Below are 13335 nucleotides of genomic sequence, written 5' to 3'. Positions count from 1 at the left end.
GGCCGAAAGAGAACTTTCAGAAAGGAATATATATTAATGAATTTCCAAGCTTAAAATGTCATTGAACACTCAACAATAATTGCTTGCGCTTACATACAAACGATCTCAACTAATACAGGAGATCGATTCCCTTTAAATAATGTCCAGTTAAAAAGAACACCAATGTTGAAAAACAAAGCAAGAATCATATAAATGAAGACAACATTAGGACAAAGAATAGACAGAACCTCCCTTTATACAGAGATATTAATATGAAACGAATTCTGATTTACAGGGCTATATGAATATATATATGCATGATATATTATATATATACTTATAGCATCTGTACCCTCCTATCCACATTGTAGGATGAATATGAAGCAGCAAGCAATGCTGCTCCAATGCCTGAACCATCTTCAGTGACTTTAAGAATTACGTGCTTTGCAACATCTTCCCCCAATATATCATTCAAACCTTCATGCAAATACTCTCTAAATAGTGTATAGCTAGTATACAAACCTCCTTCAATTGCCACGACTGATCTTTTGATTCTTGAATCACTTCTGCTCCTGAAACCAGTGACGCCACCACTTCCATCCCTACCGATCTTCTTCAAGATGCCAATGATACCCGCAGCTGCCAAACGAGCGGCTCTACGGGTTACCACATCACAAACCTTCACCACGACTTTCCGCAACTTAAGAGGAGCATTGGGAATCTGAGTCCAATCCACCCCAAAAAATGATAATTAGACTTTGAAGCAAGTCACTCATTTTTTTACCATAAAGGAGATGTTTTTACCTCAAGGATGTCTTTAAGAATTCTTGCCACTTCTCTCAATTCAGGGGAATCATCCTCATGCATGGCAGCCATCATAGGAGTCCTGATATAGCACCAAGATACAGTTGAGACTTGAATCTAGGTCAGGATATTAAGAGAAAATAATTGATCTCAGAACATACAGAAATGAAGTGGCATAATATTGCGCTTTCATATATCACCTCAGCCAAAGCCACAAGGTTAAAATACATACCCTTTACCGATTTTACATCCTTAGTTCACCAGTTTGTTGCACATTACAATAAGACCATACCCACAAAAATAAAATACTGTGTTTCAGACAAGTCATGTAGGAACTAGTATCGCAATAACAACTTGATGATGATGATGCATTTTGGGTTTTTTTTTTTTTGGGGGGGGGGGGGGGGGGAGCTAGAGGCAAACTGATGCAGGATGCGGATCTAACAGCGTGCGGCCATGAAAAAGTGAACAGTGGTATACACATCTCTCCAAATCCACCTATTTTCATACAAACTTCACTGGCCAAGGGCAACTAAAAGAATGTTCTGTGCTAATCAGATAATGGAATCATTTAATTACAAACAAAAATTTATTGACTCAGAGGTGTCATTGAGATATAGTACAAACCTCAAAATGAAGGCATTAAAAGCTTGGAAGAAACTGGTCCAAACATATTTGACTCTAGTAATATCCTGAGGATAATCCTCCTCACAATGTCACCAAGATACATTCCCGATATCATTTTTCTCAAAACCCTGCACCAAATATCTCCAAGATTTTAGTTAGTATATCCCAAAAAAAAAAAAAAAAGGTAATTGAGAAAGCAAAAATCTAACCTGGTCATTCGGGTTTGGGGCTCTCCGCATCTAAATCAATGTCATAAGAAGTTCTTGGCAAGTGGGAAGACCAAAAAATTACCCCATTCCATATTGACAACCTAACAAACAAAGAGAAGGATTTTCCCCAAAAGAAAAAGAAAGGAAAAAAAAACTTGATTAAGTAATGATGGATTATACATTGATATGTTACGAAGAGAAAAGGGGAGGAAAAGTGTTACCATGCAACCAGATGTTGTAAGAAGACCCTGACACTTGATAAGAGCATCTGCTCGTTCTACGTAACAGGCATTTGTACCGTGCCAATTATAATTGCAGCAACAGTGTGTCTACATCATGATAATGTCCAAGTGCTAATGTCCCAACAGTATCATTAACCTGTTTAAAATAAACAAAATATCATGAACATACAATATGAACATAAATGACGACAGCTGGAAAGTCTGGATATTCCCACCCGCTTATAGCAAGATTGGACACGTCACACCTGAGGGTAGTCTGACAAGAATCAGTTTTACATATTTTGAGCACACGCTTTGCCCAAGATAAAATTATGAGAAAATTAATCATTTAATCCTTCAACTTTAACTCAGTTATGACCCAATCCCTTAAGTTTAACTCATTGCAACTCAGTCCCTTAAGTTTGGTTTGTTTGATAATTTCATCCACACCGTTAGTTAAACTAGTGTCGTCAACGGTGTTTACAAACTGTGTTCTTGCCGTTAAACACTGCTTCAAAAGCATTCAGTCTTTCTCTTTCTTCTATGCACGTTCCCTTCATCTCTGACATCAAGGACGATGGCCCCTGGCTACCCAAATTTTATTCACATTTTCCTCCTCCTTCATTCACTCCAAGTCTTGGGAAAAAAAATACAGAAGCCTCTCTCTCTAATGGAACACACTTCATGGTCCCCATGGATATTTCATCTTTGTTCTTATGGAACCCAAGGAGCTGATCGAATTAAGAGTACCCACCTTCACAATATTGCTAGGTTGTTTAATGTGGCGTGTGATAGTTTGTTCATGCTGCAAAGAATTTGCTTAGTTCACCTCGGCTCTGTCAAGAACTAATCACTGGAGTGATCCTCTCTCCTCTTCTTCATACTCTCCTTTAGGAACACTTGTTAGAATCACCACAAAACTTTCATCATCTTCTATTGTAATTTATTAGGCAGGTGGGATTGGAGTGGGTTTCTTGAGTTTCATTTCCTTTACTGTGAAAGCTCCCAAAATTGGTTTAGTTGATTATTTGATTGACACTCTTTAAATTTGGACATTCAAGTCTGTACTTTTCTTTTTCACGAAGAAAGCAAAGGAGGCGAAATCTAATGATCAAGGGGTCAAAGAGAGGCTTGTGTCCGTGTGTGTGTCTCTTTTATTTCAGGCTTGGAGTAAATGAAGAATAAGGAACAAGCAAATGAAGAATCTGAGGAGCCAGGGTATCGTCATTGTTACCGGAGAGGGAGCTTGCATAGAAGAGAAACACTTGAATGCTTTTAGAGCACAGTGTTTTAAAGCAAAACACACATATTGATAACACCGTTGATGACACCAGTTTAACTAACAGTGAGGATGAAATTATTTAATAGATTAAAGCCTCAAGGACTAAGTCGCCAACAAGCTAAACTTGAGAAACTGAGTTATAACCGAATATAAAAGTTGAAGGATCAAATGACTAATTTTTCCCTAAAATTATTATTGAAAAAATAAAGGTATTGGCATTTTCTTCGAAAGACAAAACAGAGACACAGTGAAATACATTACTCCTATTTTGACAAGCATTTACACAGGTACCATTTGTACAATTGTCACCACCCATCCTCTAGTTCAAGAAAAAAGAAAAGCATAAAAAGGCTTCATCAAGAGATAAAATTATTCAACACATCGTCTAATTTATTGTTCTAGGTTAACCAACCAAAAAAAAAAAAATCATCATAATAGCGTTAGAGTTAGAGGGTTGAAAAAATACTTTTTAAAATTAAAGAACCAAACTATAACCTTGTATGAAGTTAGAGGACCAAAAAGTGCACTTTGCCTAAAGTATTTCTTTCTCCTTCTAGAATTTACACAGTTTAAAAGACCTGGGCAAAGCTGATATGCAAAAGGTCTTTTAAGTCCTTTGAAAGAAAGATGCAGGAGACATCTCAATACAAATGCAATAGAAAGATCAGACGTAATAATTGGCTGTACTTATTTCCTTTACTTTTGAGGATGAACCTTTTAAAAGAAATGGCTCTAAGCCTTTTTTTATACTACATTAAATATTTCTTTCCTTTTCCCTGGAAGAGTGTTGGCTTCTGCTTTTGAGGGTAACAAGGAAAACCATAATGTGCTAAAATTACATGATGATAACCTCTTTGAATAACATGAAACATGTCTGAATACGCACCTAATATCCCATAGAAATCAAAGCTTCCAAGCCACATAAAGAAGGAAATCAGGTGCAGAGCTAATACTAATTACCACAAACATGGATAAACAAGTTCTCTATTTATTAGTCAAATTGACATTGATGGTCTTGTGTGTTAGAGAGAAGCCTCAGAAATACAAGACTAGCAGCTATACCAAGAAGCTCATGATCGATCATCTGAATCTCATACAAATAAAACTAATAACCACATTATATGAAATATGGTTTCATGTGCGTCATTGAAATCTCTCTGTTAAAAAAGCATTGGAGAATAAACCAGCAAAACTTAAAGAACAGCAGCACATGGTAAGAGAGGTAATAGCTCACAATTACATATAAGATAAAGCATATTTGGCTGTTCTAGAATGACATTTCTTAATTTTTTAAATATTCAGTTGCTTTCAAGACGATATTAATAGAGAGATCACAAGGCACCAGGATTTCACTTTTGAAATTATAAGAGAAAACAGAATAATAACCCTGGGCAGTAAAATGGAAGGTGAAGAGATGCAAATTGAATCATAACTTTGGTACATGAAAATATTTCCTTACCAGGGCAGCTACCTTCACATCTAAGCCTTTTCGTGTTAATGCTTCTTGTAAACATTCAGCCACATCTCGTCCTACCTGACAACAACCAGATATTTCGCTTAGTAGTTCACATCAATCATTACGATACAACTTCGATATCTATTTCAAACCCACTGGGAGACTACAAAATTAAGATGAGAAATAGCCATAGCGCTATTTAACATGGTCCAGATATAGACAGTTAGAAGCATACTGTGCAATCTATATCAAATACATCTTTACGGAAGGAGAGGGAAAAAATTAACTGCCACCACTCAACAAATATGTTTACCTTAGGCTAAAAGCCAATGAGAATAAAAATTTAAACAAAATCCTATAACTATCCAATTGCAGATCAACCATTTCAGTGCAGAACATGCAGAAACACCAATTCACTAATCCAATCTTGCTATGTGCCTTGAAACAGGAATTGCAGTTTCTTCACAAAAATACTAAGAATTTAACACAGAAACCACTCAAGATCCCACAGACTAACCATATCTACAATGGAAAATCCTTTTGTCCATTTTATTAAATGCCAGAGGAAACAGACACTTGTTTCACCGGATAAGAAAATGTAAATCCAAGTTCCCTTCTTCTGCCCATTGAAAACTCAGAACCATCTTCTTTGTCAATGAATTCCTTTAATGAAGAAGCAATGAAATCAAAGAGGTCCTGCAAATAATAAACTCAATCAACCTATTGGCATTCCAAAAAGAACAAATGACAGTGAAGACAATTTTTGGGTGTAATTTTAGTCACCTCACTTGTGCTGGTCATCAGGTGTTGGGGGATGGGTTGTCTTTCTACTTCATGTTCCAAGACAGGACGTCGTTGACCCCTAAATGAACCCGTAAAACCCTAAAATATGTTCCCCCAAGATCTAGCGCATAATATGTTCCTCTCTCAGTCCTGATAGAAGAAAAATATGCGTATCACTTCTGTATCTAACCCATAAATTATCAAAGACACAAGTATGCACAAATCTATAAAACAGCATGACTCCATAATCATAATAGAACGTATGCTCAAGCGTGTTAGTACCTAATGCCACACAGAAATACCATACCTTATCAAAATAGATGGCTGACTAATTGCAATCTACCTGCTCATAACAGCATCTCCACAGACTCCACAGGGAAATCTAGTCCCAGTAATGCCCAGAAAAGGTCTTAATGAAATTATACAATAAGAACCTATAGATTCTACAAACCATTCCTAAAACCTTTCAACAGTACTTTAATCTGATGCATTAAACGAGTCATCAATCCTAATGTTCAATTTTCAAAACAGTTCATTACAGAATAAATTATCCCATGGTAAAAATTAGTTACTGTTGTTACAAACAAAATTTCCAAATCTGTTTAGGTCATGCATCGCTATCAACTAAAAGGAGGATATCTCTCAGGGAATAAACAATAGGCAGCTACAGAAATGGACGTCATGTATATGAAAGCTCCTACGAAAACAACAAAGGCAATATGATGCAATAAATCAGATTTACCAACGAGAGACGCATACAATCTTCAATGCAGTTATAATAACAATTCCCTCATATTAATAAACTGTGAAATGTCTACAACAGGAGCAGAAACAGAATACGAAAATAAATTTCACGTGAGAAGAATATAAGCAGATAATTTGAACATTAAAAGCATATAAATCTATCCCACTCCAGAAATAGAGAAGGCTTCGGAAAGACGGAAAGAAATACCAGAACCATGGCATTAAATTAAATTAATAAGGGAAAATGAAAGCATTCTCTTCCAACGGTAACCTAGGGACCAAATCCACAACCATTTCAGATCAAAGAAGGGATATTTTATCAAATGCCGATCAAAAACATATAAAATCGTCAAAGAAAAAGGGAATGCCACTCAATGACACAATAAGCCGATTAGGAAGTAAAAAGACACGCTCCCAGAGAATCAAATGATTACCCATTAGGAAGATTATCAACGTAAGTGAGGAGCATTTTGAGCTTGGAACCACCTTCGGATGCCAACCCAGCGTGCATCTCTACTGCCATCGCATCCACCACCTGCTTCAGCCTCGCCTCCGAGGTGTCACATCCTTCGTCTAGTTCTCTCAACACTCCTTCACTTTACTCCACTTCCCCCTGCTCCTCAATCTCCGGCCCACCACAACCGCCGCAACGGCACATGCCGTCACCGCAACACTCACCGCCACACCGAGAACCACTCTTCCCATATCACCCCGATCAATCAAATAAACTTCATACGTCGCCGCTTCCCAACTCTCCTTCGATTGTTAACCGCAACGAAACGTCGCCGTCTGAACATGCACGCAGTCGGCTGAACACTCTCCTTCACCACCTTACGAAAAAGGAACAATATTTGAACGATATGATTGCTGCTCTTCGGCAAAACTCAAGCTTCTCACCGTCTCCGGCGATGAGACAGTGGTTCTCCGGCGACTTTCGCCGGAAAAGTGCGAGACAGATGGGAAGAGAGAGAGTCACACACAAAGTCTCAAACACAGCGGCTACTCACTATTTTGGAATTAGGATGTGTTAGAAGGAGAGCCAGTAAGGAAAACCTATAAGGTGGACCCCCAATGACAAATTTACCCTCAAATTTTTAATCAAATTACGGATCTGTCACAGTACCTCTGCGATTTTTTTTAACCGTTTCATGATAGATTTGGAGGTCAACTTTGACTTGTGCTCTCCCGTTTCCTTTTTCCGCACTCTTTTTGGTTTTCCTATTTTAATTTCATTTCCATATCATGTAAATTGAAATTACGTATTTGCCATAAGCCACGCTTGATATCACAATTTTGCCATCTTAATTTTAAGATCAACAAAAAAAAAAAACTCAAAGTGAACAAGATTGATGAAAGATGTAATTAATTATTTTGTCTTAAAAGCAATAGCTTCCCCAATGGGAAGAAAGGTGTGACAAGGATTTTTGTCTTTATTAGGGTTATTACATGGCATTTTCCTATTTTAAGACATTTGGATTATGATATTATTATTTCTTTTGTCCACACAATAAATGTAAAAACAATTACATAAAAAGTATGCTTGCTGTAATGATGTGCTTAATGTCCATTCTTATATCTTTTTTCACTACTTTTACTAGTAATAGTAATAGTAAAAATAATAATAGTAATGTATATTTTTGCAAATACTCCACCAGATTAAAAAAAAATAACTAGTTAAAAAAATGTCATCTCAAATATAAGATTTATGATTTGTTTTATTCCAAATTTATAATTTTTCTCCCAAATTATTCTTATTGATTACATATTTTATTTTTAAAGATAGGTCAATGTAAATGATTAAAAATATAATTTTAAAAAATTTAACAAATATTTTTTATAAATAACTATCTTTGATTTTTTAACTTATATATTTGAAATGCGAGGGAACAGTAGATTATTTCTTTATTGAAATTGCTGTCATTGGATGTTCGTGGTAAAAGCAATATCATCATTTTTTATTGATATATCGTATAAATCAGCAAATTTGTGACATCAATGAATTAATAATGGATTATTTCCTTATTAAAGCTGCTATGAGAATAACAGAAACAAATCTTTTGGTACATATGGACATATGGTACATGCAAAATAATATCAGCTTTCTTCTAATAAATTGTACCATGTATTTTTAGAAATTGTGTAAATTTATTCCAATAAAAAATTGGATTTATTACGTATTCCAATTTATTAGAAATTGCGTGTGTGTTAAAATGAAAATAAAATTTTAAATATTCAGATCAAATATGAAATATTAATGGAAATAAATGGTATTGGTTAAATTCACACAATTTTGTAAAACAAAAGGCACAACACAAGTTGAATTTTTTTTTTTTAAGAAGGAAAAGTAAATTTTTTATGCCTTGAGAAGGAAAAGTGAATTTTATTATTATGTGTATATCAATATACTGTCTGTAAAATAATACACGAATTTAATTTAAATCAATAATATGTCCCAAAAAAAAAAAGAAAGAGTCTCACACCTTTTCTTGGCCAGCAAAAAGAGTCTCATCAGACCGACATGACGTGGAAACAATATAATATAATTCTATAGTGACATGATATTATATTTAATTAATGTAACCACATGTTTACAATACTTTTATATATTCATTTTTTATTATAAAAATTATTATTCTAAACAAAGTTATATGCAAGCAAAGGGAAGATTTAACTGAGTAGAATAATGACTGAAATTAAGTACAATAATGACGAAAAGAAGTTAATTACAACAACGGCTTAGCAGTAGTTGAAACATCACAGTAAATATTCTTAATGAATATATGTAATTATTGTAATTATTATTACTTAAATTAATACACTGAAAAGGGGTTGTTCGCCTTCCCCCACGTTGTTATTGTGATTATTTTTTTATTTTTTTGGGGACCATGCTGTTGTTGAATTTAATATAGCCAAGTACATTGAGAAGGTGACAAGAATAAAACAAATAAATACTCCCCCAATCCTTATTAAACTTTACTCCCTCTCTGTTCTTTATTATAAGAGACGAATAATCGAATTAGGTTGATAAAAAAACAGTTAAAATTATTTTAAAACAATCAATGTGTAAAAGGTATAATTTTTTTCCAAAAAAGCCCTCATTAATAAGAAGAGAGAGCATGAGAGAACAATGGTAAATTATTCAAAGAAAGAGAAGTGGGAAGGAGAGAGAGTGTGAGTTTGAGACAATAAATATGGGTAAAATAGGAAATCAACACAAAAAAATAGAGACAACTTTTAAGTGTCTTTTATATATAGGAACATGCTATAAGCATCAAATGTCTCTTATAATAAGGAACGGAGGGAGTAAATAATAAATTCATGAATAACAAATTATTAATTAAAAAATTTTTATACACAGGAAAGAAAAAAATTATTAATTAAAATTAGTTAAAAATAATAAATAAGTTAGAAATATAGTTTTATTTTTAAATATATCCGTATAATAAATAATAATAATAATAAAAGAGATTGTGTTAGAATGTGATGAGAGAGAAATAATTATAGACAATACTAAAAATATATATATTAAATGTTAAGATAAAGTCAATTTTTTTTTACCAAATAAGATAAATTTAAGAAAAAATTGCAATTAGGTTTCACCTAAAAGAATTAAATATAAAAAAAACCCTTGAAATTATGAAATTATGCTAAAGTCCTAATAGATCTTATTGCAATAAATTTTATTTATTTAATTACCAAATTACCCTTCTTCTTTTTTAAAGTTTGCATTGAAAACTAAAAGAGTAGTAGTTAACAACTTAAGGTGTAAGGATTGACAACTATCATGGCAGATATTCACAACTCAGGCATTATATTTTGTGATGTACTGAGAAAATGTATTGTCAATACTTGCCACGATAGTTGTCAATCCTTGCACCTTAAGTTGTCAACGATTGCTCTTTCAGTTGTCAATGCAAATTTAAAAAAAATAATAAAGGTAATTTGATAATTAAACAAATAAAACTTATTACAAAAAGTCCCTTGAGATTTTAGAATAATTTCATGATTTCAAGGGGCCTTTTTGTATTTAAGGTGAACCTAATTGTAATTGTTTCTAAATTTAAATTGAAGCTCATGAAATAAATCTAGGCCCCGTTTGGTAGAGTGGTGAAAATTCCTTATAAACACATTTCACGTAAGCCAAGACAAAATCTTCTCACATACTTACCTTCCGTAAATCGCTATTGAAAAACAGTTTATAAATTACTTATAAGCTGTTCCAAAACGGGCCCCTAGTGAGGAAAAAAGAAGAGTAAGGGCAAATTGGGAAAGACATGGACAAGTTGCGCGAAACAGTACATATAAAATGACAAGGAGAAATCCCGGGAAGAAAAAGATAGATAGAGGGGTAAGATTGTAATTTACGGAAGGGGAGAAGGAATGGCTTCTGTACCCTTTGTTATGGGGCAATGGGTAGTTAAAGGAAATGCAATTTTTTTTATATGAGAAAAAAAGGAAGGAGAAGAAGAAGTATAAAATAACAGAAGGTAATGGGGTGGCATGGATATTAACTTAATTTAAAAAAGATATATAAATTATATATATAAAAAATAAGGAGGGGGGGGCAGGAGGTATTGGGAGGAGAACGTACAGTGCCAGCTGGGATGAGCTAGATCCAGCTGTGTTGCTCAGCTCAACTAAAACGAAGCCCACCACTCTCTCTCCACCGTCCTTCACTTTTTTCCCGCTCTGCAACACCCACACCCCCAATTTACCCTTTTTTTTTCTTTTTCTTTTTATATATATAATATAATATAATATAATGTGGTAGTCTCTTCACGAGAATTAAGATTTGAACTTATTTTCAATTATTCATCATTACTCTCCGCACTTGAGTAATTGAACAAACGAGGAGATGTTTTCTCCGAAAAACTACTATCTAAATTCTTTAATCCTACCTCTGATTTTTAATGTTAGAATTTATTCAATTTTTATTTTTATCCTAAATATAAGATGACAAGCAATTTTGTCCTCATATTTATTTATTTTTTCAAGATAATTCTTGTAATAATAGTAGTTCTAATCAATATACTTGATGAACAAGGATATTTTAGAAAAGACCACACCTATTTGTTACAAATAATTTAACTAGTTTTTTTAATCTACTCAAATTAATTAATTAATTTTTATATTAAAGGTCCGAGTTAGTATAACGTATGAGTGTTAGATACTTAATTTGGGTATATTAATATAATTAAATTGGTTATTTATAATAAATGTGAAATTGCTTTTTCAAGCTATCATCTTTAATCATAGACTTCAAAGCTGTTTCTTAATAAAAACCCCTTACAATCAATAGGGATATTTAAAAAAATTATAAATTTAAAAAACAAAATAGACTGAGTTCTCATATTTAAAATCAAATTTAACTTCTCAAATTCTTATATAAAAAAAAATGAAGGTAGTATATAATATGCTTAGAGTTAGGAGTTATGTCCAATTGGTGATGGGCTCAAGTGCATCATCAAGAAGTTTCAGAAGCTAAATTGGGATTAAAAATGCTAGTTAAATGGAAAAAATTTCATATTTTGTACTATTCCTCCGGTTCTTAATATAGAACCTAATTTTTGAGTTGGTTTTAGTCCTAAATATAAGACCCATTTCTCATATTTATCAATTTTCTCTAAATCACCCTTATAGATATTCCCTCAACCATAATTAAGTAGAAAAGGGAGATGGGGTATTAATAAAGATGATTATAATGTTTTAGGAAAAATGTGTTACTTTTCTTATAATTAACTAATTTATCTAACTTCCTTAATGTAATCAAATTAGTTAAATAGGTCTTATATTAAGGACCGGAGGAGTATCATTTAGAGGTAACTTACTTTTTATTCAAAACCTAATTTAATTTAGAGTTCAAACAACTTTTTCTCTGATTTTTAGCTTTACTTCATATTTGAACCTTATGACAAGCATCTATGGAACGAACTTTTTAAAAAAAAAAAAAAAAGTCTATCTAAGAATAAGTTATATTACATGAATGGATTAAGATTGATCTAACATCTGAAAATATTTTTTAGTTTATTTAATATCCTAAAATATTTTATAGTTTATCTAACATTTTAAAGTATTTTTTTCAAATATGCTCAACACCCTAAATTATATTTTGGTGCATATCCAATACACTTAATTATGTTTTGATGCATCCGATTACTAAGTATAAAATCACATTGTTGGATGCACTTCAAAAAAATTAATTCTGAATGCACTAGTATATGCTTTGTGATATTGAATGCATGTGAGGAAATATTTATTGATACTAGATGCCATTTCAGCTCTCATTAACTAACTTTTATCCCAACTTCAATTTATAAAAGTGAATTAAGATTTTAAAAAAAAAGCCATTTTTGTTATTGTTAATTTAAACAAGTCCTAAAAAGATTGAATTGAAAAGCTTTTACATAATTTAGCCTAGTTAAGCTTGTTCTTCAAGCTCTACTGCATGTTTGAAAACACTCATTCCCCACAAGTTATGTTTTGCCCGTTGCAACATACTTATGTTTTTCCCTGGTAGAGTTGTCGCATGAAGCATGAACAGTAAGAAGACATGACATTATGAGAGAACAAAATTTGGAGTGCCTAGGATTTTAAAAGCATAGGGTTGTGTTGCAGACAACATAATAACAAGATGAAACCTTCTATTCTCTTTCTGTTCAAAGCGTGATTACTTCTTTAAATGATACTAAACCTAAATCCAACATTATTATTTCAGGCTTTTGTGTCAGATCCCCCCTCAATGATTATTATGCTTTAATCAAACCCCAGTTAGCTGCGCTTGATTGACTTTTCAAAGCATTATTATTCATTTTTACCACTTAGACCCTGTTTGTCATCATATTTGAAATTACTTATAAGTATATTATATGGAAGTCAAGACAAAATTTTTCTCACATATTCATATCGTATTGTGAAAATCACGATTGAAAAGCTTCATATAAATTATTCCAAGTGGACCTTTAAAGCTTGCTTTTTCATGTGATTGTATGTTGTTATGGATGATAGATTATCTATTTTTGAAATATTGAATTGCTCTAGGGTTAAAAACGCATAGTTTTTCTCTTAATTATAAATATTTTATATTTGAGAAATTTACTAAAAAGTTCCTATTTAAGAAATTTATTAGCCAAAAAACCTAATACTACCTCCAGGTCTAATTATAAGAGCTAGTTGACTAATTTGAGGAGATTAAAGAAATAAATTAATTTAGTTATTTATAATAAATAGGTG

General features: G+C 32.7%; 1 pseudogene; it reads right to left on the bottom strand.

The window, feature by feature from the left end:
* Positions 1-168: 168 nt before the first annotated feature.
* Positions 169-7106, bottom strand: LOC114750075 (hexokinase-3-like; annotated as a pseudogene).
* Between the last annotated feature and the right edge of the window lie 6229 nt (positions 7107-13335).

This window comes from Neltuma alba, unplaced genomic scaffold (assembly GCF_004799145.2).
Source record: "Neltuma alba isolate B1F8T4 unplaced genomic scaffold, ASM479914v2 tig00006312_pilon, whole genome shotgun sequence".
Lineage (NCBI taxonomy): Eukaryota > Viridiplantae > Streptophyta > Magnoliopsida > Fabales > Fabaceae > Neltuma > Neltuma alba.
The sequence above is the reverse complement of the archived record's forward strand: the minus strand, read 5'-3'. Positions and strand labels throughout refer to the sequence as shown.